The sequence below is a fragment of the Trachypithecus francoisi genome, unplaced genomic scaffold, assembly GCF_009764315.1.
Source record: "Trachypithecus francoisi isolate TF-2019V2 unplaced genomic scaffold, Tfra_2.0 Lachesis_group7, whole genome shotgun sequence".
Lineage (NCBI taxonomy): Eukaryota > Metazoa > Chordata > Mammalia > Primates > Cercopithecidae > Trachypithecus > Trachypithecus francoisi.
In genome coordinates, this window is record NW_022681472.1 from 88,508,418 (window position 1) to 88,533,866 (window position 25,449).

The 25,449-nt window shown below is 49.1% G+C and overlaps 2 long non-coding RNA genes across 2 annotated transcripts; one reads left to right on the forward strand and one right to left on the reverse strand.

Annotated features, from left to right (window-relative positions):
* Positions 1–2,577: 2,577 nt before the first annotated feature.
* On the forward strand, positions 2,578–9,859 carry LOC117079258. The gene is made up of 4 exons (XR_004435339.1): positions 2,578–3,525; positions 6,063–6,139; positions 6,313–7,107; positions 8,401–9,859. It is a non-coding gene; the product is annotated as an uncharacterized LOC117079258 (long non-coding RNA).
* Positions 9,860–9,954: 95 nt separating this feature from the next.
* Positions 9,955–24,373, reverse strand: LOC117079257. The gene is made up of 3 exons (XR_004435338.1): positions 24,276–24,373; positions 11,762–11,861; positions 9,955–10,205 (listed from the first exon to the last, which is right to left on the reverse strand). It is a non-coding gene; the product is annotated as an uncharacterized LOC117079257 (long non-coding RNA).
* Positions 24,374–25,449: the final 1,076 nt, after the last annotated feature.

A 25,449-nucleotide genomic window follows, 5' to 3' on the forward strand; every position in this document is an offset into this window, starting at 1 on the left:
TCAGAAAGACTTTCGCCTGACGCCCACTCACTTCCTGCTGCCCTCAGCCAAGCATCATGGCCGCCCAGAACAGACTTGATGGGGATCAGGCTCTGCTTGACCCATGGGCTTCTGCTGAGAGGAAACTCTGCCAGCTGGGACGTACTAGGGAAGGGGCTGAGCTCTAGGTGGTCCCTACCCCACCTTACCAACCACACACCCGTTATGTCGTCCATTCCACTCTGCCTTCCCCTTTCCCCCACCCCATCCGAGGCCCTCCCAGACCCACTCACCTTTTACAGAGGAAATGACCAACAAGACCACCAAGGCCTACGTATCCCAGAGAGCAGCCTTAGAGGGATGCAGTTGGGGTTCACCAACATCATTTTCGAGGCACATGCATAAGGTGTTAAATAAAATCAAACCACAGCAGACAAAATTTCTTCCCAGTTCCTTTGATCCTTCTGGTTACATCGAGGAGCAGGCCTCAGTTTCGCACCAGGGCAGATGCTAACGCTTCCTCTGCTCTCCTTTTAATCGAGAAACAATAGCCTCTAGGCTGGGCACCTCCCCAGGCACCTGGACCTAGCTGGAAGTTAATGTCTTGCTTGCTTTTGATTGTGTTTATTTTTACCCAGGCCAGCCAAATTGCTTCTCCACTTAGAACAGCTATACACTGGTTTTCCTTTAATTTTTATATTTCAATTTATACAAAGGGATCCGTTAAATTTTCAAAAATATAGAGGAATGAGTTTTAAAAAGTGTACTTGGATTATGGCAAAAATCATAACTGTGGCACATGAAAAACTACCATTTGGAAACATTACTTGGACACAAACAGGAATCCAGGCAGGGAGAAAGTGAGACCCTGGAAGGGGCTTCCCCTCAGCTAATATTTGGTGGAGCTGGGCCGATGGAGGGAGTCACATTTATTATGGGCTCCCTATGCACTAGCATTGTACACACCCAGTTGCTCTATATAAGCAGCCTGCGAGTTGCTATTTTCCCTGCAAAACCCAGTTCTGAAAACTGGGTTTCAGAGAGATTGGGTGACTTTTCCAAAGTCACACAGCTAATTGAGGAAGAGGCAGGACCAGAGGGCTTGTTTCCTGGGCCTGTGTTCTTAGAAAGAACCCTAGCCTAAAGCCTTCCCCCAAAAAAACCCTCTCCCTGCCCTGTACATCTGGGGAGCTGAGTATATAAGGCCTGAGCTGGCCTTTGTCTTGACATGAAGGGCAGAACTTCTCCTTGTGCTGACCCACAGCCAAATGCTGACTTACCTCCTAAACCCACAGAACTCAATTTTCTCCTACAAAAGCCAAGTTCAGCCCAGCCAGAATTCTTGTGCCAAGGACTACCTACTTGGGGCTAGGGCCTCATTTATATTAAGCTGACTTTGCATACAGCCTTCTGTGTTAGCCCATTTTAGACCTTAGTATACTGAGGCCCAGACTGGTTCTATAACTTGTCAAAATTCACCCCACTGAGAAGAAAAAGAACTGAAATTCCCAGTCGCACTGGTCTAGCTCCAATGCTGACATCAGCATCAGTATCCCTTCCCTTGACCTACAATTTCAGAGAAGCCCCAGTCTTCCCCGACCCCACTAGCTCTGCAGTAACCTGAGTCTCTCATCCCTGATCTCCCTCCTGGGGCTGGAAGCACTGCTTTTGGCAGTATCTGTTAAAAAGGCCACGTGGACTCCCACTATGACAGTGGGGTCCTGGGAAAAGGTGGGACTGGGGATCTGAAGGAGCCAGCCGATAGGCCCAGCTTCTCCCATGACAGATCCTGCCTCTGGGGTGTTCACACCCTTGGCCTCAAGGGGCCAGAGCAGAGGGAAGGGTCTGGACTGGGAAATCAGAAATCTCTCTGCTGGACACTCACTCACTCCCAGTGACCTTGGGCAAACTGTAGCCTCTCCATTTACTCATCTGTAAAATGGAAAAGAGCTTCAGGAATTTTGAAGTTGCAGGCATCATACGGTCCACAAGCTTGTCTTGGTGTTTCTTACAAAAGATGAATAAAGCTTAATATTTAATCTCTCTAAAGTAATGTCGGGGGAGTCAGATAGAGGGTCTGTCTACAAAAAGTACATCTCCCTCCCTCCCTCCCTTTCTTTCTTCCTTCCTCACTCCCTCTCTCCCTCCCTTGTTCTTTTCTTCTCCTTTCTTTTTTTTCTCTCTCTTTATTCCTTTCTTTCTTTCTTTTTTTTTTTTTTTGAGACGGAGTCTCGCTGTGTCGCCCAGGCTGGAGTGCAGTGGCGGGATCTCAGCTCACTGCAAGCTCCACCTCCCAGGTTTATGCCATTTTCCTGCCTCAGCCTCCCGAGTAGCTGGGACTACAGGCGCCCGCTACCTCACTCGGGTAGTTTTTTGTATTTTTTAGTAGAGACAGGGTTTCACCGTGTTAGCCAGGATGGTCTCGATCTCCTGACCTCGTGATCCGCCCGTCTCGGCCTCCCAAAGTGCTGGGATTACAGGCTTGAGCCACCGCGCCCGGCCTATTCCTTTCTTTCTCTTCCTTTCTCTCCCTCCATTCCTCCCTCCATTCCTCCCTCCCTCTCATGTCCCACTCTCTGTCCTGCCTCTTTTCTTTCTTTTATCTTTGCTTATTTGTTTATGTTTGTTTTGGGGGAGGGCACACTGATGCATGTATGGAAAGGAAAACTCTTCCTGTTAATATACAAAGTGAATCTGTGGCCACGGCTGCACTCCTCATTTTCATGGTCTGCTGCCTGTCCCAGGAGGCTGTGGCTCTGGACTGGAAGGGCTGGAGATCCCCTCCCTGAGGACAGCCTCTGCAGCTGCTGGCCAAAGGCACGGCAGCCCCAAGAGTCAGCCGCCCGAGGCTGAGTCTGGAATGTCTTGTTTTGTTGTGTCATTAACACAGTGTTCATTTTTAGGGCCTGACTTGGGAACGGGTGCCAAGAGCATTCCTGAGGGGTCAGAAGGGAGTGTGTTTATTGTCAGGCTACAGAAGTAACTTCCTTCAGTAATCCCTCAAGTACTCAGCAGACCTTCATTAGGCACCTACTACTGTGTACCAACCACTGCACCAGGACCCAGAGATGCAGAGAGGATCAATTAGCTATAATCCCTGTCCTTGGACAGCTCCCAGGACTGTGGGAGAGGCTGACCTATCAAGGGACAGCCCCCAGGGGTAAGAACAATGACAATGGAAAGCCCAGTGCACCATAGGGTAGAGATGGTGACGCAGACGAGTGGCCTTCAGGCTGCTTGAGTGCACCAGCCCTTTATTCTAGGGAATGCACTAGAAGGACATAGTTACCTCTCCAAGAGGGCCTTTTGTAAAGGTATTCTTTTGCAGTTCGTGAATTTTTTTTCCTAATTGCAAGACTCACTTATTCCTACTTTCAAAAATGCTATGAAATATGTGAGTCCAACAGTAAACATTCCTCAGAGATAACCAATGTTGGCTGTGTGCATTTCTTCAGCATTTTCTTGCAGGCTTCAGCATAACTAACACTCCTGGGGCCTCATGTGCCCCAGACCTCCTGAGAAGGCAGCATGCAACTGCTCACTAAGGTAAGTACCATCTGCATCTCCAGTGTACATGCAGAGAAATTGAGACACACTCAGAATGAGTCACTTGGTCCAGATCACGTAGGAAGGAAATAGCAAACCAGGACTCAAACCCAGGATATCAGGCTCCCTCCGAGCCCTTACTCCTGAGAGGCAAGAAGTGAAATGTGGCTAGGCATGGTGGCTCAGGCTTGTAATCCCAGCATTTTAAGAGGCTGAGGTGGGAGGATTACTTGAGACCAAGAGTTCAAGACCATCCTGGGTGACATAGTGAGAGATACCATCTCCACAGAAAAATTTAAAAATTAGCTGGGCATGGTGGTGGCACGACTGTAGTCCCAGCTGCTCAGGAGGCTGAAGTGGGAGGACTGCTTGACCCCAGCAGTTTGAGGCTGTTGTGAGCCATGATTGTGCCACTTCACTCCAGCCTGGATGACAGAGCAAGACCCTGTCTCAAAAAAATAAATTAGTCCAGTAACTCCCCCATCCTCACCTGGCTAGTGTAGGAGCCAAGGTTTGCACCCAAGCAGTCTTATTCCATGACACTTGGACTCAACCACACTCTTTGCTGCCTTCAGCCTAATGATTACGTATATATACTTACATGAAAACATTATTTACCAGTGTCTCATGGTGAACATGATATTCTGCACTTCAAGTAGATCTTGTATCACTTTCACTGTTATTACAAGCAAATCTGCCTCCTTCACTTCAAAGTCAATTTGGCAATCCAAATCTCAGCATACCATTGTCGATTTGCCCAATGTCTTCTTTATAATTTTTTGGGGTGGTTTCTGATTGTGCTTGCAAACAATGCTTCTACAGAGATCTCGGCAGAGGTTGCTGAGAGTTGCATCAGGACTGATTCCTGGAAGAGGGCCGGCTGGGTCAGTGTTGTGGACCTGCACGCCGTGGCATACCTGCCCAGAGGCCCCTGCAAAGACTTCCGGGGCTCATTTTCATCACCTAAAGGAAGAATGTCAGAGCCAGGTGGTGTTCAAAGGCTTTTCCCCACCATAGCTGGTGGTGGGACTCCATTTCACAGTTTTCATGCACTGTGCATTTTTATCTGTACTCCTAGATGGCTTTGGGAAGGTCATGATCTAAAAAGGAGAAAAAAAAGAGAAATCAATCATGCTGTCAGCAACAGCCACGGTGCAGTCAGCAGCTGGCATTTCCAAGAGGCTAGGCTTGGCTTGGCAGTTCTTGTGTGTAAGTTACACAGTGGCACCTCTTCCTCCAAGCAGCCCCAGAGAGCAGAATCCCGGCTGGATTTCAGGTTTTCTGTGCCCCCGTGGCCAGGCGCCCTTGTGCAGTGCACAGCCTGACCAACCTTACACATTATTTTAGTTAGAGCTGTAAGCTGGATCCCAGCTGCCTGGACTCAAATCCAATCTTTAAATCCTATTAACCATATGCCCTTAGGCAAGCTACTTAAACTCTGTGTGTCAATTTCCTAGTGTGAAATAGAAGCTGATTATAATAATAGTGCCTCCCTTATAGGGCACAGCAGCAGCAGTGAGGAATTAAGTTAAATTATCAAAAGCCCTTAGAAGAGTACCTGGCATATAATAAACACTCCATAGATGTTTGCTACTAAGCAATTAATAATCCTACTGTACCATTATTTAAGGAGGCGCTACCATTCCGCCCCAAGGCTTTATTTTTCTCCAAATACAAAGACTTTCTTAGGCTTTCAAGGTAGCGTGTTTTGATGGAAAGATGCTGAGTTTGGGAACCAGAGATAATGGAGTTGGAGTCCTGGCTTCTTTCCCTTCTATCCTTGTGACTTCAGGTAACTCCCTTTGCCAATCTCACCTTGACTGTGAAGAATTTTTTTTTTTTTTTTTGAGATGGAGTCTCGCTCTGTCACCCAGGCTGGAGTGCAGTGGCCGGATCTCAGCTCACTGCAGGCTCCGCCTCCCGGGTTCACGCCATTCTCCTGCCTCAGCCTCCCGAGTAGCTGGGACTACAGGCGCCGCCACCTCGCCCGGCTAGTTTTTTATATTTTTAATAGAGACGGGGTCTCACCGTGTTAGCCAGGATGGTCTCGATCTCCTGACCTTGTGATCCGCCCGTCTCAGCCTCCCAAAGTGCTGGGATTACAGGCTTGAGCCACCGCGCCCGGCGACTGTGAAGAATTTTGTTTCTATATTGGAGAGCTAGCAGTGTCCCTGGCAAGGAACTGCACAGTGGATACTGGTTTCTCTCCCAATTCAGGGCATTAGGACTCAGCACAGGATAGAAGGTGAGGGTTTGGGTCATTCCCCAGGAGGGAGGTGGGAGGTGGGAGAGAGAAGCACACATTTGGTTCCCAGTGCAGCCTTGCCAGCCTCTCGAAGGCCTACCCCAGGGCCATCCCAATGCCCAGTCCCTGGCAGGCTCCCACATGCCAGGCCAGCATTCCTGCACTTCCAACCTTGCTCATTCAAGAGCCAACACTTGTACCACCTCCTCCTGGAAGCTTAGAACCTTTCTCCAAACTAGGATTATTCCCTCCTAAGACCTCTCACATCTCTCAGCTTGTGCCTTTTTTGCAGGTGCTTTGATTCCCCTTGTACTTCAACCACCTGTGAGCTGCTTCTATTCTCTTTGGGAGACTCGCAACTTCCTAAAGGTAGAGGTTGGTGTAATGGGAGTGGGAGCATTGGCAGATGGTGAGATGGGGACATTGGAGTTGTGGCTTTATCATGGAACAGTTCCAGGGTTTAGTTCCTAGTCCCACCTCTCACTAAGCCAATATCCTTGGGTAAGGCACTTAACATCTCTGCTTTTCTTTTCCCTCTTTAGCATGAGTTGGGAGATAAGTGGCCACCATTACTGAGTGTCTACTCTGCCCTGCTCTGCACCTGTGGATCTTCAGAACAAAGAAGCTTGGTTCTTCTCCTTCTGCCCATTTTGTAGGGGAGGAAACAGTGGAAACTCAGAGGTGCAGACATTTGCCTAAGGATATACAGAAGATAAGGAGCAGAGCTGACATCAGAACTCAAGCTTGCAAATGTGTGTGTGGGCCACCATGCCGCATCTGCCACCTCTCTCACAGCACTGCTGGGGGAACAGGGGAGGCATTGGAGGTGGCGGGCTTTGCCCTACTACGCATGGCATATGCATTTTAAATAAGGACTTTGATCTGGAAGCAGGATAGGGTATTTATTGCTTCAACTCAGCTTGATTTGGGCTCTTTTGTCCCACAAATGACACCAACTCTCACCAGGCCTGAAGACCTTGTCTGGAAGAGAAGGAGCAGTGGCGTGAAGTCAGAAGAGGCACGATTACCTGCCAGCCTTGCCTCTGTGTTCTCTCCCTGAGCCTCAGGAATCACATTTCAGCCTTGGTTTTGCTATGAGAATTTGGAAGCAGCATGTGTAAAAACCCTAGCTCAGACTGGGCACTGGATAGACATCGGCAGCGAAGATTCACTGAGTTTGCCCCAAGGCAGGCAGTGGAACAGGTACATTAATGCATATCCCAAATCCTCACAGCCACCCAGAGGTAGACCCTGTTACTGTCATCACAGCTGCCCAATCAGAAAACTGAAGTTCTGAACAACGCAAGAATGGCATTGTGAGTGGATTTTCAACCCAGGTGAGTTGGCAGACATGTATAAATGCTAGATTTGACCATTTAGGTTATGACGCAGCACAACCCACGAGCTTGGAGTGTTTACATGAGAATTCAGAAACACAGAGTCGGGGCAGGCACTGCCGGGGTCCATGTCCTTTCCCCCGGGCTGTCTACCCCTGGGCTGTTTATAATGTTGCTGGAGTTTACTTAATGCCAAGTGAGTAACAGACTGTTCACCAGCACTTGTTTTGTGACTCTCACTTTTTTTTTTTTTTGAGATGGAGTCTCGCTCTGTCGCCCAGGCTGGAGTGCTGTGGCCGGATCTCAGCTCACTGCAAGCTCCGCCTTCTGGGTTCACGCCATTCTCCTGCCTCAGCCTCCTGAGTAGCTAGGACTACAGGCGCCCGCCACCTCGCCCGGCTAATTTTCTTTTGTATTTTTTAGTAGAGACGGGGTTTCACCGTGTTAGCCAGGATGGTCTCGATCTCCTGACCTCGTGATCCGCCCGTCTCGGCCTCCCAAAGTGCTGGGATTACAGGCTTGAGCCACCGCGCCCGGCCGGCTCTCACTTTTAAACCGGTTGGCGTCTAACCTGATAAGGCCCAACCCAATAAACAGCCTATGGAATGACAAACATTTCTGCTGGCCTCAGCAACGGCTACACATGACGCCTCCCATTGACAGAAACTGCCCCTTTGTAAAAGAGATGGGAGTTTGGGAATGACATAAACAAGGGTAGAAAAAGTCAATTCCTGCAAAGCTTTTTTTTTTTTTTTTCTGACACGGAGTCTCGCTGTCTCCCAGGCTGGAGAGCAGTGGCGTAATCTTGGCTCACTGCAAGCTCCACCTCCCGGTTCGCACCATTCTCCTGCCTCAGCCTCCCGAGTAGCTGGGACTACAGGCGCCCGCCACTGTGCCTGGCTAATTTTTGTATTTTTAATAGAGACGGGGTTTCACCACATTAGCCAGGATGGTCTCGATCTCCTGACCTTGTGATCCGCCCGCCCTGGCCTCCCAAAAGCTTTTTTTCCCCCTCATCTTACTGTATCCATTCCTTTTACATGAACTGGCATGTTGGAAGAGCATTACAATGACAGGTGCCTGGGTTTAGGCTGCGTGACATCAGGAGAGTCACTTATCATCTCTGAGTATTACCGTCTTCAAGAGGAATAATTACACATATCCACCTGAGTGGTGAGGAATAATAAGACAGAAAAAAGCAAAGACAGTGCTGACAGATGGGCAATGCTTGATTTATGCTAATTTTTTTCCTTTCCTCACTGTTAGGAGTAATTTTATCTGTTTCTTTTTCAGAAATGCATTTGAGTAGAGATGTGCGTTTGTAAGAGGTTGCTCCTGAGAATGTGACAAAAATCGCTGTGTGCCACCTGGCTTTCTTCTTTGTGAGTCTATATCTAGGCGCGGACTAGATTGATGCTCTGTGGTATTATTCAAACCAACAGCATTTATTGAATACCATTGTGGGTTTGGCCCGATGGAGCCAGGAGCTGGGGAGTTGAGGAAAACCTGGTACTGCGGAAAGGAGCTCACATCCCAGTTGGAGAGGCAGGAAGCTCTGGCCTGAATAAACCAGGGATTGAAGAGATGAGCACAGCCTCTGAGTATCCCCAGGGAGTTATTTCTCCAGACTGGGGGGATCTGAGGATACTTTCTAGAGGAGGTGGTATGTTCAGAGTCCTCCAAACATGAGTGAGGCTGCTACTGGCAGAGATAGGGAGAAAGGCATCCCAGGCAGAGGGAACAACAAAGGAATGGCTGTGCTGTGCAATTGGTGAAACAGTCATGGCGAGCAGTGGCTCTCAAACTCGAGTGAGCATTGGAATCGCCTGATGGGTGCATTAAAACACAGACTACTGCACCCTGTGCCAGCACCAGAGCTCCCAACTTGGGCAGTCTGGAGAGCAGCCTATGAGTTTGCATTCTAACAAGTCCCCAGGCGCTGTTGCTGCTGTTGGTCCATACAGGAAGAAGATGTTGTAGAGGAAGCAGATAGGTCGGATGGAGCCAAAGCATGGAGGAATGTGAGCACCCTCCTGGTGCATCACTCACTGGCTATAGCCATCAATGTGTTCATTCAGTCCTTTACTGAGCAAGCAGCACCTCTGAGCCCTACTGTGTGCTAGTACATTGATGGACTCTAGGTACACAGCGATGAACACAGCAGTCTGGGTTTTGCCATATCTTTACCCTGCTGGGGTTCTCAGAGGAGGATGGATGATATCCTATGTGACGTCACAGGCTGATGACCCTCTGGGCATCCAGGAGGCAGGGGCTCTGGAGGTGAAAGTTGCCTTCAACCTCATGGCCCTTTCACAAAAGGCCTTGTCTTACCCATGTTAAATTCAGTTTAGTTTAAATGTTTCTTCCTACATAGTGAACTATCACCTAACTGGATGTGTTAACAGGCTATAACCAACTCTAGTACCAATCTCTGGGTTTCAGCCAATCAAAGACGGCCAACTGTTCAAACCATGTTCAAACAAGTCAAACGCCAAGCTAGAACCCATCCAGCTGTTTCTGTACCTTACCTCCATTTTCCATATGTCACTCTCTTTTTTCTGCCCATAAATCATCCTTGACCACACGGTAGCCTGGAAGCCTCTCTGAACCTATCCTGTTTTGTGGATTGCCCAATTCAAGAACCATTTTTCACTCAATTAAATTCTGTCACATTTAGTTTTTCTAAATGTAAGGTTTTTCTAAGGCTTTTCCTTTAACGCCCAAAACACCCTGTGGTGTTTAAGGGAAGAATTGCTGCAGAGCTGACTTTGCTAATAATGAGGGTGATTGAGTCTATTTGTTGCAATATAGGGTCGGCTGCTCCAACTGAGACCGAAAACAATGTGATGGAAACAAAAGAGTATTTTATTTCTCTTTTCATGCAACGGTCTGGGCTTGGGAAATTTCTGGGAGAAATGTTTGTTTCGTCGGGGCCCTGGCTCCTTCCTCTGTAGTTCTCCACCTTCCCTATGGTGTTGCTTCATTCACGGGGTTGGCAATGATTTGCAGCCAGGTGCCCCAATGCGTAACTCGTGGGCATGTTGCATGGAACACAAGGAGAGTGGGGCTCTCTGGAGCCATGCAACACAGTGCTGCCTCTGTGAGGAGAGAAACAGGAAAGGAGTGTGAAGAGGACATCCTTTCCCTTTTAGGGTTCACCCTGGAAACTGTGCACCTCGCTTCTGCTCACAAACCACAGACCAAAACCATCCCATGGCCTTAGATGGCTGCAATGGAGGTTGGGATGTGTGATCTTTATTCTTGGCAGTCTTGTATTCAGCTAAAACCCAGCCATTTAATGAATGCAATCTATTCTCTTTTACTTCGTTCTTTTAGATTAAGTTTTGTGTAGCCATTCTCTGTAAGGAGTCCTACTCCATCATCTTGCCTCCCTCCTTTGTTTATTGAAGAGATACAGATATTTCCTTGTGGACAATTCTTTTACCCCATCAAAATTCTCTGCAAACCTTCTAGAATTAGATCCATTATTCTCAATTCTAACTTTTCAGCAGAATCACAGGAGGGGTGAGGATGAAGATGGGGAGGCTCTTAATACTGATGTTCCAGCCTTTTTGCCAGAAAAACCAATTTAATTTGTTTGTGGTAGGGTTGAAACATCAGGAATTTTGTAAAGTCCCCACTCATTGTCCAGGTTTAGTTCTTCTTCTCCCTTAAAGTATTAGGTTTCTGCTATTGGTCAGTGAGCTGAAAGACGTGCCATAGTGAACAGGAGGTGTGCAAAGGTATGCACTGAAACGTTGAGTACTGGGTGTACAAAAACTGAGCCTGATATAAACACTTAGCACCCACAAGTGCTTGCCACACTGCCTCTGAAATGGAGCCTCCGTCCTACTGGCCCTCGGTGTCAACTCTTTGATAATTGATCACCAACTGTCCTGTGAAGATTCACTCCACAACAAGTTTCTCTGTAGGGGGAGGGGAAGGAAGACAGGTTTAAACAGCAATGTCAAAAAGAAGTGGGGAGGAGAAAAGATATTCCAGGTGGTTATCTGGGGCTATAATTTAACTTCCTTCTACAAAGGGGGTCTGCCCTTAATTATATAGGTGGGTTTTCTGTATTTATTTATGTATGTATATGCATCCATTTAATTGTCTGTGTTTATAGGTTAATACCCCAAATGACCCTTTATTGGGATAAGACAGAATCATTCTTCGATTCCCTGCATCCCTATTCACATCCCTGTTCCTCCAGATGCTGACTTGCTTGTTCCCTCTTCCTTGAAACATTCTCCTCAGGCTCCACGTGCACAGTGAAGAAGCAGGCAACATGGCATCAGCCAGGTAGAGAAACCATCTGCATAATAAAAGATTAGGGTGGGGCGGCCAGCTTCTTCACAGGCTATGCAAATGGCACACCTAGTCCAAACCAGTTCTTCCCTTGCTATGCAAATAGCCTGCCTGGTACAACCAATCCTTTGTGTCCTATGTAAATCAGACACCACCTCCTCAAGTTCATCTGTAAAACCTCCTGCAGTTTGCCACAGACTGGAAGACCCACTCGGGAGCCCCACTCTCTGCAGTAGAGAGAGCTTTTCTCTTTCTTTCACCTATTAAATATCTGCTCTTAACCTCACTTCTTGTGCGTCCACATCCTTGATTTCCTTGGCATGAGGGAACGAACCTTGGGTATTACCTCAGATGATGATGATGCTTCATCCGCACTGGATGTGAAAGATGAAGAATGCAGCCCAGACTGCTGCTGGCAGCCACTTTGTGATCAGAAGGGAATGAGCCTGTGGATGAAGCCAACACAGTGGAGGGAACGATGGAGACATGGAAGAAACTGGGCCTTGATGATAGCCATGGAGATGCTGAATCAAGCCTTTCCTGAAGCCCTTTCTAACTGCCAAAATTTTCAGATCTTACATCAACAAATCCCCTTCATCATTTAGTCTGGTTGTTGTATTTATATGCTGTTTCTTGTAGCTAAAAACATTGTAGCTTTTGTGAGATATTATAGTAGGTTCTGGAACATAGAAGATACATGCTCAAGTTAGCTACCAAGTGCCCTGGAGACTGCCAGGCTCAGAAAACCATGCATGCCACCAACACATCTGTCCCCCAGCATTTTTATGTAGACAAAATCAAGTTAAAATGAAAACCATAGATGGTCTTAAGTGGGCACAGAAATCCTTAGCCTCCTTCAGTATTACGGAGGGGGCTATTTCACCTTTTTTTACTTTCTTGAAGGTAGAGCTGATTGGGGTGGGCAGTGGTGCTAGTATATAAGCCTTCTGCATTTTTCTCTTTCTCTTTTTATCATTTATTTATTTATTTATTTATTTATTTATTTTTGGCTGCTTCTCTGAGTCACTGCCCAAGATTGTAGAACATGCTATTAAGATGGGGTGATTACCGAAATTAGCTGTAACTTCACATGGCCCTGCAAGAATTGGGTGAAATGTGAACCCTGGAGATAGGCACCTCTTTCTCAAGAGTCAGTTACATGCACACTGGTCTGAATATGATCCTTCACTTCGTCCAAGTGTAGGAAGCATTAGTCCCTTTGTAATGATGATGATTTTTGTTTTTGAGGGTGGGTGGGTAATTACTTTTGGTGTCCATATTCTTTTATTGAAAATGAAAATATCTTTTATTTCCTGATAATGCATGATCTCGATCAGCCTTTACTGTGAATTATCCCATCACTATATACAGCTTGCATGATCTTTGAAATCTTGCACAAAAATACCTTGGGGTTATAAATTCAGTCACATTTGAATTGATTGTGGTGTAGATGAAGGTGAATTCAAACTGGGTCTCTGTATAGCTGTGTGGCCTTGGGAAAGTCACTTAGCTTCTCTGAGCCATCGTTCTTCCTGAGGAATGGGGAAAAGAGTTGTATTAAGCCAAGTAATGGCCCCAAAAGATAATCTGGGTCTTAAGCCCTTAAACATGTAAATGATGCTTTATATGGCAAAAGAGATTTTGCAGATGTGGCCAAGCTAAGAACTTTGTGATGGACAGATCATTCTGGATTATTCAAGTGTGCCCTAATTGTCATCACAAGTGTCCTTATAATGCAAAGGGAATTTGGCAGAGAAGAAAAGACGATGTGGCCACAGATACAGGGATCAGAGTGCTGCGGCCACATACCGTAGAGTGCCAGCAGCCACAAGAAGCTGCAAGAGGCCAGGAACAGATTCTGCCCTAGACCCTCTGCAGGGAGCACAGCCCTGAAGCCACCTTGATTTTGGCACAGTGAAATTGATTTCTAAACTTCTAGCCTCCAGAACTGTGAGAGAATACATTTCTGCAGTTTTAAGCCACACAGTTTGTAGTAGTTTGTTACAGCAGCTCTAGAAAATGAATGAAAGCATCGCCAAGCACAGTTAGAATTCATGAGAGAATACCCATCCCCCGAAAGTCTACTGCTCTGAAATACCACCTAGAATATGTCCAAAATTCAGATTCCCAGGCTCCACCCCAGAAATACAAAACCAGAATGTTTAGGGTGTGGGACCTGGGCAGCTGCGTTTTTAACAAGCTGCCGGGTGATGCATGTGATTGGGGAGCTCCAGTTCTTTCATCAACATCAAGCTTGGCCCTCCCAGCAGGCCTGGAAGACAATTACCACTGAAGAACCCAGGGAAGCTGGGAGTAAAGGAAATCTCCAAGGAAGAAGGCTGGATGGGTACAATACCTGGGCATATAAAGTTCTTATCTATATTTTCATCTGCATATGTAGAATGAAGACACATTGTACATACATTAAAATAACCTAAACAGTACCTGCTCTATAGAAGAAAATAAGAGAAAATAATCCACACTTGCCACTTGAATTATGTGGGTGGTTTTGCTTGCTCTTCCTTCCCTCCATGAGAGTGTACCCCCAGTGGGTGTGAAACAGAGACGAGAGCCTGTTCCCTCAGTTCCCAAGTGCTCACATGGTGTGGGACCTTTCACAACACCAGTGCCACTCCAGGATTTAGCCAAGCATATTTTGATAAAATGTGGCATAAACCATTTTTGCTATGTATTGTGTATAACTGTGCAGAGCCATTGAACACTTCTTCAGTAAATATGTGTTGAACATCAAGCATGAGCCAGGCCGTGGTATAGGCAGAACAAAGTGGCAAAGACCCTGTCCTTAGGGAGCACACATTCTAACAGGGGGAGCCGAGAAACACAAGGAATAAAGAAGGAACTAAACAGCTTGTTAGTTGGAAGTTAGTTAGAAGAAAAATAAAGCAGACTAAGGGAGATCTGGTGACTCAGGTTGAAGGGAGGTTTCAGTGATCAATTGCCACATAACAAACCCCAAATGTAATAATTTAAAACAACAATAATTTATCATTTTCTGCAATTCTGTCATCTGGGCTGGGCTCAGCTGAGTGGTTCTTCTGCTCCATGTGGAGCCTGCTGGTGCTGCACCAACTGAGTGGGCATGTCCTCTCACTTGTCTGGCACCTAACCTGAGATGGCTAGAACAGTTAGGGGTTCTTGGGCATCCCTTTTCAAGTGGCTTCTCCACCAGGCTTGCTGAGGCTTCCTCATAGCATGGTGGTCTCAGGAGTGGCAGATTTCTTACATGGAAGCTGGATTTCAAGAGGGAGGAAGGGAAAGCTCTCAATATGAGACATGGGCAGGTACAGTGTTATTTCCACCATGTGTACTGGTGGATGGAGTCAAAATCCAGCCCAGAGTCAAAGGGTGGGAAAAACCTTGCTGTCTTTTGCTATAAGGAGTGGCATGCACATACAAGGAGGGAAGGTGCTTGAGGCAGCCACTATTGGAAACTACCCTTCACAGGGAGGGGGACTCTTTTATATAGGAGAGGCCTCACTGATAAAGGTGCACATAAGGCAAGGCCAGAAAAAAATAAGGGAGACAGCAATATGGATATGTGGGAGGAAATAATTCTAGGCAGGCTGGGCATGGTGGCTCAGGCCTGTAATCCCAGCATTTTGGGAGGCTAAAGCGGGCAGATCACTTGAGGTCAGGATTTCAAGACCAGCCTGGCCAACATGGTGAAACCCCATCTCTACTAAACAAATACAACAACAACAAAAAAATTAGCTGGGTGTGGTGGTATGCACCTGTAGTCCCAACTATGTGGGGGGCTGAGGCAGGAGAATCGCTTGAACCCAGCAGGCAGAGGTTGCAGTGAGCCAAGATTGCACCACTGCACTCCAGCCTGGGCAACAGAGCGAGACTCCATCTCAAAAAATAACAAAATTCTTGGCAAAGGGAATAGCAGGTGCAAAAGGCCCTGAGTCAGAAACATACTTGGCATAACTGAGGACCAGCACGGAGTCCAGTGGGGCTGGAGCAGAAGATGTGAGGCCAAAGGTGTGGATATGAGGTTGGAGAGAGTCTAGGTTGGCCATGGGGCATTGATGGCATCGGTGCATATGGGGTCGTAGGGGCTATGAAAGGACTTGGTTTTAAACCTGAGAAGATGTGGTGTAGAGTGACCAGCTGGCCCAGTTTGTGCAGGATGAAAAGGAATCCTGGTATATGGTAATTTCCATGCTACAACCAGGAAATAGACAAAAGGGAAGAGGCAGGAAGACTCAAAATATGAGGTGACTGCAGTACCCCAGGCTTGGGAAGAAGACAACTTGGACCAGAGAGGTAGTCATGAGGCAATAAGAACAGACATGGGCAATCCCTGCACGGTGTGGTTTCCCCCAACTGTGTGGCATGGGCAACTTACAAGCTTCCCAAGGGTAATTTTGATTATACAAGACTTCGATATAACCAGTTATAATTTAACTGCAGCATAAAGCACAACTTCCTTGATGCCATATGTTCAGCAATGTCTCCTGGGTCCCATTCTGCCCAGCAGCCACAGGCAAATGTGCAGGGGTTGAGTCCAAGGGGTCCCCATCATGAGGCTTCCCCCTGCCCCATGGCAATGTAGAATCTCCTCTGCCAAGCTGGTTTCAACTTCCTCCCACTTCACAGCTGTTGGGCCTTAAACTCTAACCTTAAACAAGAAACACAGCACTGCCAGGAAAGCCCAGGAAACTGGCACAGGCTCCCTGAACTTGTGATTCCCCTGCTGGTTTTCTTCTCATGCCGTATGTGCCAGCTGAGGCCAGATCCACAGTCTGCAAGGAGACTCCGTGGTTCTTGGACACGCATGTCTTGGTCCCTGTGGCGAAGGGACCACTTCCCCAGTGGGAGCCGTGGAGGCCCCCTGCTCTCTGTGTCCATGGGTTACTTTGGCAGTGGTTCCCGAGCACTGGCCTAGGGACTGGTCATTCAGAGAGAACTGTGGCAGCCCAGCCCCACCCCTAGTAAGAGAGATGCAGCCCACAGGGAGGGAGACATCACACACACATCAGTTCAGTTGCAGGGAGCCAAATTTCTGACAGACAGAGGCCCAAGGGGATGGGGAGGCTCAGAGGAGGCCCGGGTTCCTTCCTGGAGGAAGTGGCAGGCAGAGGAGGACTAACCAGGGCAGAAGGGGACAGGACGTGTCCCAGGCAGCCCAACAGCTGGAGTGGGAACAGGAAGCCCCGTGCCTGTGGTGTGGGGGGTAAAGAGGCACAGAATTTCGGTTTTGCCAGAGTGAGAAAGTAAGAAGGGAAGGGGCAGAAGGGGAGGAAGAGAGGCGAGGAAGTTGGCATCCTGTCTATAGCAGGGAGCTTATAGAAGTTTCCATGCCAGGCAGAGACAGGGGCAGCTTTCCCTGAACCATCCCCCAACCCCAAGCCTTTGGCCACCTGAGCACCCAGCGGAGGCCCCTCTGCGTGCCCCTCAGACTGCACATGAGTGCCCTGCACCCGCCTCTCAGCACTTTGCACCCTCCCCTCCCTGCTCCACCCTACCTGCAAGATAACAAAAGGCACTTTCTCCTTCCTCCCATGACCCACTTTCCACGGCCAAAGCAGGCTGCTGACTTGATAACCTCGACCACAGGTACCCTGCCCACAATAACATGTTTGCTCACACCCGGATTCCAACAGGGCAGGGCCGGATAACTGGAGTGATCTACACCACAATGCCTCAGATGGGAAAGGAAAGGGGCCTTCCTCAAGGTCCCTCAGGTCCCACCAGGCCTGGTAGTCAGGTTTCCAGACTGAGTCTCCTATCGCTAAAGGTAATCAAGGATCGACCGTGGAAAGATAGAGATGGTCAGGGAGAATCGAGACCAGTCAACCTCCAGTCTCCAACCTCATAAGGTCTAATGCCTGAATTCTGTGTCTATCTCCTTGTTTATTCACTGCCAATCAGTCTGTAAACATTCGCTGAGTGCCCCTGGGTGCCAGGCAAAGACGGGGCTGGCTTCCATTCCCAGTTCTGTCTCTCGCCAGCTGTGCAACCTGGGAAACATAGCTTGTCTCTGTGCCTCACCTACAAAGTGAGAATTCAGTTACTGTGAGGGTCAGAGATAAGGCACACAAAGTTCCTCATATACTGGAAGTGCTCAATAAATGCTAGCTGTCGTCATTCCTTCAGACATGAAGAGGTCTGAGAGCTCTGGAAAATTCTGACATTATAGGGTATCTCTGCTGGCATCCCATGGCCCAGGAGGCCCTGGTATTAGCAACTCGCTCCTTTGCAGGGAGACAGCTGGTCCCATTGAAAATGTAGACACCTTTGTGGCCACACATTCACCTGCATGCACGCACGTCTCACACTCAGCCCCCATGCCCTTATTATAGCAGTAGCTTTGAGGGGGCTATTATCCTCCCCAATTGTATGGACACAGAGGTAGTGTGTCCAGGGCCACCCAGAAAGTATGGAGCTGCAAAAAGTATGAAGTCCAAGCCTCTCGATTCCACAGACGTGGTGCCTGGGCCATTTCTAGACACATTCGTGCATCCCAAGCTGCTGCTCCTGGAGTGTCCTTCCTGGCTGTTCAAGCTCCAGCATTTCCTGCAGGCCCCAGTTCACAGGACCCTCTCTGAGAGGGCTTCCCGTGGGCCCTGGCAGAGTTTTAGGTTTCCCCTTAGCTCCCGCAGACCTTGCACATGGCTCTATTACGGCCTTTTGGAAAACTACCGTTGATTACCTGTTTATGTCTCCATTCCATTCCCCTGACCTGGAGCTGCCCAAAGTCCAAGACCTTGGCTTGAGAGGCAAGTCTGTTATCTCCCGGACCTTATCGCGCTCTGCCCTGGGTCACAGTCATTTAGGTCTCTGCCTCATCTCCCTAGCGGTCTGTCCTCACTTCAAAACATTTAAAAAACCACTTCTCTTTCTATTAGCCAGACTTTTCCTAGCCACAACTAGGTTGAGGCTGACAGTTTCCAAACCACAGGTTGGGGGCATAGGCAGGAGGGGAACATGCTGAGGGAGGGGGCAGGGGATTTCCATAACCTGGGAAAGCTGGGGAGAGGGAGGAGAGAAGAGAAGAGGAAGAAGGAGGAGGAGGAAGGAGGAAAAGAGAGAAAGGAAGAGGAGGAAGAGGGAGAGAGGAGAAAGGGCAGAAGGAAGAAGAAGAGCAGAAAGGAAGGAGGAAGCTTAATGTGTATAAAATGCACAGTGAAAACAGGGTTGACTGCGGTTCAAATGTGCCTTCCTGGGCAGCTCTTTCTCCAGCTCAGCTCTGGCTTCCCAGGGCCTTGTTTCTAGGTGCCCCTGTTCCAGGCCCACAGAGAGGCTCCTGTGTGGCTGATGCAGGTCAGCCATGGAGAAGCTATTTCCAGCAGGCTCTTTACTGGTGGAAACCTGCACCTGCCTAGGATCTGGTACCACACGTGATGGGGAGCCCAGCTGTGGGCCAGATCAGATTCTGAGGCTGGCTTTGGCACCAGCTGGCTGTGTGACTGTGAGCAGGCTAGTAGGGCCTTTGAGCCCCTATTTCTTCCACCCTGAAACAGGACTAGTAATTCCCAAGCCAGAGGGATCCTTACCAGGATTAAATGAAATGATGGAAGCAGAGTTTGGGGCACAAGGTGGGAGGGTGTTAGGACAATGGTAGCTCTCTTCCTGCAGCAGCATGCTGACAGCTCAGAGGTGTGTGGATGCAGCCTGGGACGTGCAGCTCCTTTTGCCAGGACTTGCCCAACGGATGGGATTTGTTGGGTGATCCGGTGACCTGTGGAGCAGGGAGGAGCTCTGGCAGTGGGGAGTGTGGAGGAGAAATCCACAAACCAGGGAGCCTAAAACTGCATGGCAGAAAGTTCTGAGCACCAGAGATGATGTGGCTAGTGCCACAGTCTGAGAAGTTCTCATTTTGAATTCCAGAGGCTTGGGGGAAAAGAATCATAGGTATGTGTTTCTAAGGTCTCTTTCTATTGCAAATGTCAGAAACTCAACTCAAATGGACTTAAGACACAAGGAAAATACTCTGGCTCATGTGGCCCCAAATTCTGAAGGGCTGCGAGTTTCAGGCAGGGCTGGATTCAGATATTTAGACATTGTCATTAGAATAGCATGTGTGTGTGGTGCACGTGCGCACGTGCATGTGTGTGTGTGTGCATGTGCATGTGTGTGCCTGTGTGTGCACACATGTGCTCATGCATGTAGCCATGTCTACGGGCCATGGCTCTACTCTCTTTTATGTTGTCTTCAATGTCAGGCAAACTTCCCAAGCAATAATTAAGGTTTGGTCCTACAGCAGCTTCAGGCTTGTACCCTACCCATTTACCACTTACTATAGAGTTTCAGCAAAAGCCCTTGGGGCAGCTCTCACTGGACTGGTTTGGGTCATGTTCCAGTTAGAGTCAGTCACGATGACCGGGGGATGGAATGTTCCCAATGGCCAGATGCACTCATTGGCTGAATAATGTCTACACACCATCCCCTTCCCCTATGTCCACATCCTAATCCCTGAAACCTGGGAATGCGTTACCTTCTATGGCAAAAGAGTCTTTACAGATAGATTTAAACTGAAGATCCTGAGATGGGGATGTTCTCCCCAGCTGTCTGGGTGGCCCTGGTATAATCACAATAGTCCTTATCAGGGGAAGTTGAGAAAGAAGAGGTGGCTTTGGAAGCATAATTGGAGCCATGGTTTGAAGATGGAGGAAATGGCTCTAGCAAGGAATGTGAGCAGCCTCTAGAAGCTGGGAAGGGCGAATAAATGATTCTCTCCTAGAACTTCCAAGAGGGAGTTTGGCCTTGCTGACACCTCTTGATCCAGCAAAACCCATTTCAAACTTCTGAGGTCTGGAGCTGTAAGAAAATACACTGTTGGCACACCTGTAGTCCCAGCTACTCGGGAGGCTGAGACAGGAGAATCACTTGAGCCCGGGAGGCGGAGGTTGCAGTGAGCTGAGATCATGCCACTGCACTCCAGCCTGGGTGACAGAGTAAAACTCATCTTGAAAAAAAAAAAAAAAAAAGAAAAGAAAAGAAAAGAAAATACACAGGTGGTATAGTAAGCTGCTAATTTTGTGGCAATTTTTTACTGTAGCTATGGGAAGCTCATGCACCAGGCTGGTTCACATGTGCATCTCTGGAGATGGGGCTGGGGGACATAGAGAGTCCCCCAAACTAGATGGACTGAGTGTGAAGGAGGGGCAGGACCCAAAGGCAAACAAAGCCCCTTTACCAAAGAAAGAGGGTGTGGGAGATGGGCTGGTGGAAAAGAAGGCAGAAGACACAAGAGACACACAGGCATTGCGGGATTCCTTTCGTAGGAAGTTCAAGATCAGGCAAAACAAGCTCATGGAAAGACAGGTTGGGGCTGCTTCTCAGAGAAGGGCTGTATATTGACCAGGAAGGGGCATCAGGAGTCTGCGAAGCTGGGGAACGTTCTCTGTCTTGACTTCAGTGGTGGCTTCATGATGTATACATATCTAAAAAATTCTCACATGTCCACTTAAGATGTACACACTGCATTTTTCTCTCTGGGTGAGTCATTCCTCAATTAAACAGCAATAACAAGGATAATTCATGGCACCAAAACTCTGCCATTTGAACCCAATTAGCTGTCTTCTCTATGCCCTAATAATATTCATTCATCTCAATCTTCACTCATTTGACAGAGGAGGAAACCAAGGCCCATGTGGTGAGGTGCAGAGCACAGGCGGAGTCATGTAGCCAGACCCAAGCCTGTCTGCCGTGCCCTTCCTCAGCTCTGACTGCTTTGAGCTGGCCCAGTGTCCTGCTCTGCAGTCAGGGGTGGGGGTCCCTCACCAGCACTGCCCCCACCTGACGTCACAGTTACTCTTTGGGGCCTCCTGGGGAGAAAATATGAGTCTCTTCTCTTTTTCAGTGCTTTTGGGCTGCTGGAAACTTCCACTCCCTCACTCATCTCTGCTGTCACTCGCCTGCTGTCACTCACCTTCTGCTGTCACTCACCTTCTGCTCTCACCCACCTCCTTGGGATCTGGTGCCCAGCTGAGGTCTCACAGCAACCCTTGTTACTACCCCTGTGGAAACGCAAGACCTCCTGGGGCAGCGAGGTGCGGTCGTACCTACTCTCAGCCTGCCTTTTGCCATTCACTCCCTTTTATTCATTCAACAAACATTTCCTGAGGGCTCAGGAATTGGGGATACAGCTGCAAATGGGGCCTCAAGGCCCCTGCCCTCAGGCAGCTGACGGTCCAGATGGGAGACACACAGTAGCCAGGTACGAAACCATATGACTCCATAGATTACCCAGGCACCTGCCATGTAAGGGGGAAGCCAGATCACCTGGGCCCCCAGGAAGCCCGTGCTGCTCCCAGCCATCCTCTCTTCTCACCTTCAGCACACACTTTGGCTTAAGAGGGAGAAGCAAACTAAGCCGGGGGTATTAAATGAGGTCCCAAGTCCTCCAGCGTCCAAATCCTCTGAATGGCAAAGCCAGGCTTCTCCCCAGTGAGAATCTGTGCCCTCCCTGCTCCAGGCTGGCCCACTGCAGCCATCAGCCTCCTCTGAGCCTCAGCTTCTGACTTCACAGAGGCCCTGCCATCTGTACAGCACACGTTCTCAGGTCCAGAAGAGACTGGGCAGAGCAGGTGTTCATATCCAGTTTTCAGACCTGCAAGCTGTGGCTCAGAGAGCAAAGAGTCCCACCCAGGGTTACTGTTGCTGGTGGCAGGGCCTGGCACCTAACATCCATGCACCTTGGGGTAGAATTATAGGCTTATCTCCTCCACTGACCTGGGCTCCAGGAGGGCTGGGGCAGGGTCTGGGTTCAACTCCTAAACCCCAAGTGGGCCTTTTGCTGGGGCCTGGGAAACCAAGGTCTTTTCCCTGCTGGGGCTTATCCAGGCCATGGGTGCTTGTCAGTGCCTGGCACAATCCCAAGGCCGCTGCTCCAGGCTGGAGAAGAGGAGGGCAGTGGGAAGGCTGAAGGCAAGGGAGGGCTGAGGCTGGAAGCCACTTCCCATCTCCCTCCCACATGGAGACGTGCAGCGCCTCATGCCCCTCCCAGGAATCCCTCAAGGCCCAGAGGTGACTCAGCAACATGTGAGCTAAGCTGTCCCAGCTGTGCCCCGCCTTTTGCCAGATGCAGAGCCCAGTGGGTGGAGGGAACGTGCCACCTGCCACGTGCACCCCTGCAGCAGCCAGCCAGCCGCCGCTGCTTCTCCCTCCCAATCTCTCTCCTCTTCTTTGTGGGGACCTCACATGTTCCTCCTGCCTCCATTCAACCCTCACCTCGCTCTACAGGCATTAAATGCAGGACTGGTGGTTTGCTGTGCTGATGGTGCCACAAAAGCTACCTCCTGCAATCCTCTCTGCAATCCTGCCAGGCCAAGTGGGGAAACCGAGACTCAGAGATGGTTTGTGACTTATGCAAGGAACCGAGATTCAAACCTAGCTCAGCCTAACTCCAAAGACTGTGCGATTTCTCTCTCATGAGCCATGCTGAATGAGATTATTGACAAACTCTATCCCCTTTTGCCCATTTACAGAAGGGGAGGGAAGACTGAGGCACAGGGAAGGGAGGTGACTGGTGGGGGAGACAGAGCGGCATAATGTTGTCCTAGGACAGCACGGTGGCTCTCTGTGTCCCCAGGACACTGTGGCTGACGCTGGGACGGACCCCCTGTCCTAGGAATGTGCGGTGAATGAATGAGTAGTGCTGAGTGTGCTCTTTCAATGTGATGGTCACAGGCCACATGTGGCTATGGGGCACTTGACATGTGACAAAGAAACTGAGTATCTCATTTGATTTAATTTTAATTTAAATGTAACATATCAATACTGTCTACAGCGGATATATTTCAAGACACACAGCATCATTTGCACCATGCTTTAGCACTTGCAGAGCAGTTTATAGCCTCCATCTGCTCTTTCGATTCTCAAAACTCACCAAGATCCACATCTCCACTTTCCAGAAGAACCTGAACTTCAGAGAGGTCAAGAGACTTGCCCAAGAACACACAGCCAGGAAGTGGCAACGCCAGGGAACCTGGCCACCCTGACTGTCTGCCAAATCCCTTTCCACTTTGTGCTTCAGTCACAGTCGCAAGTGCTTACATGGCAGGTCCACCCCCCAGTGCTGTGCCTAGATTACCTCAATGATTCCATCCACTTCCCTAAGGGAAAAGGACACCAGTGTTAAAGTTCTAAGATGAGGGGACACAGACAAGCTGAATTCCTTGCCCACTGCTTCCTGGTTAGAAATCAGCAGAGCTGGGGTTTGCATTTGAGGGTCTGGGACTGGACTCTGACCTTTGTTACTATGTGAGTGGCCTTTGAGTGGTGTGTGGGGCGTGCAGAGTCAGCAACGCTCCTGTCACTGAGCGCCTTGGGTGATGCCTGAGTCTCTGAGCACTGGGAACCACTGGGAGGTGTTGAGCTGGGACCGTGGGAGCTTTAGGAGAGGGCTCTGCTGAGGCCTGGGGAGGGACAGCTGGGGTGAGCTCAGGACGGGGGCGTGCAGTAGGAGGCCGCTTAATAGCCAGGCACTAGTCACAGAGAGGGAAAAACAGAATGACTAGTTAGAGGACTTGGTTGCAAAGCCAGGCTGTGCAAAGATGCTGCCCTGGCACAAGAAGGGGAAGGGACACAGCCTGGAATTCTCAGGCGGCAGCTGCACTGCCAGGTGGAGGAACAAGAAGGCCCATGCAGAACGTTGTGGAGGCAAAGGAGCACGATGAGGAGCAGGTGGGGTCTGTGGGAGGAGTCCCCTGTGGTGCCACAGGCTGCTGCCCAGGGCTGGTGACCCAACAGGAGGACACAGAGACTGCAGACGGGAGGCTCCAGGGCACAGGGTTTCCACATGGCTCTGCCCTTGGTGGCCTGAGGCCCCCTATTTAACTCCAAGCCACAGCTGTAGCTTCCCAGCCAACCAAGGACACCAAACATACCTTGTCGCAGGTTTCAACCAGACATACCAACGGTGACAGGGAAGATGCTTCCGCCTGCATCTTCCATCTGGTCATGACTCTGTGAACACTTGCTTTAAGAGACGGACAAAACCCTAAAGGGAAAACAAATAAAAAGTGTCAGGTGATTCTGCTTGTAAAAAACTGACATACGATTAACTTTGAAGAAGGCTTGAAAGCAGCTTTATTGGGTAACAGTATAAAAAAATACTTATTTAAAGAAATTACTTATTTAAAATTGCAAACCTCCCACACACCTCATGCCCTGTTCTTCTCTCCCATTTCTCTTCCTTTGTGGCACTGATCAGGGTTTCAAATGCGGCTTTATGTAAGATACGAATTTAATTCTGCTTAAAGGCTATCTTCTTCCATTGGAAACTAAGTTCCACAAGAGAAGGAATGTTTTGGACTTTCTTGTTCACCACTGAACCTTCGGAGGCTAGAATTGTGCCTGGCATATAGCAGGTGCTCCATACGTTTCTGTTCAATGAATGAATGAAAGGGTGGCAACAAGAAAGCAACGATGCAGCGTAATAACGTGGCACCCATGGAAGGAGGTGAGGAAGCATCTGTGAGGCCAGTCAATCACCGGGTGTCCTGCATCTGACATGCATTCAGGGGCTGCTAGGGACCAGGCCCTGGGCTAGGGCTTTACAGAGGTGTCAAGCGAGGAGAACATTGTCTGCTAAGTCACAATATCTGGCTAGCGCAGCTGAGGTCTCAGGTGAGGCACATTAAGCTCAGCTCAATGCCATGAGCAAGGTGATGAGCAGGTTTGCCTGCTGCAGGCCGGTCTAGCCCAGCTGTTGGCAGAAATAGCAGGGAGAACTGCCCTAAGCAGGGAGGGGAGGGGCTTCCTGGCCTATTTTTTGTGCTGGCCATTCCTGTCTGCTTCTCCTCCACCCCACCTAGCTTCGCCTTTCATCCTGCAGACAGTCATCAGTGATTTGAAGCTGGGCTTGTCACTGCAAAGAATCTGGAAGCATTTCTAGGAGTTAGAGCTGAGAAGAAAGTGATGAGATGCAAGAGGCAAGACAATGCCAAGCTGGTCGTGGTGGACGCAGAGGCCTAGAAGGGGCAGCTTGTGCCACAGAGGGGCCAGCAGAGCCCTGGCTCCTCTGTGAGTGAGCTCCTGTGTAAAATGAGTGCTGCAAGT